The sequence below is a fragment of the Leptonychotes weddellii genome, unplaced genomic scaffold, assembly GCF_054177405.1.
Source record: "Leptonychotes weddellii isolate Sample4059 unplaced genomic scaffold, ASM5417740v2 HiC_scaffold_305036, whole genome shotgun sequence".
NCBI lineage: Eukaryota > Metazoa > Chordata > Mammalia > Carnivora > Phocidae > Leptonychotes > Leptonychotes weddellii.
In genome coordinates, this window is record NW_027901407.1 from 1 (window position 1) to 237 (window position 237).

Consider the following 237-nt stretch of genomic DNA (forward strand, 5'->3'; position numbering starts at 1 on the left):
CAGAAGCAAAAAAAGTTCAAAGCATAAAGTTCATGCCAAAAAATCTTACATTTTTTTCAAATTTTTTTTCTTTAAATATGGAATGCTTCATGAATTTGTGTCTCACCTTGCACAGGGGCCACGCTAATCTCTGTATCGTCCCAATTTTAGTACATGTGCTACTGAAGCAAGCACTCATTTTTCTCAGTCTTGACAAAGAACCTTCAAGTTAGGCTTAGGGAGAAAATAGAAAAAAAA

At 34.2% G+C, this 237-nt stretch overlaps 1 non-coding gene across 1 annotated transcript; it reads right to left on the reverse strand.

Annotated features, from left to right (window-relative positions):
- Positions 1-71: 71 nt before the first annotated feature.
- Positions 72-174, reverse strand: LOC145719110 (U6 spliceosomal RNA). Its single transcript, XR_014142188.1, has one exon. It is a non-coding gene; the product is annotated as a U6 spliceosomal RNA (small nuclear RNA).
- Positions 175-237: the final 63 nt, after the last annotated feature.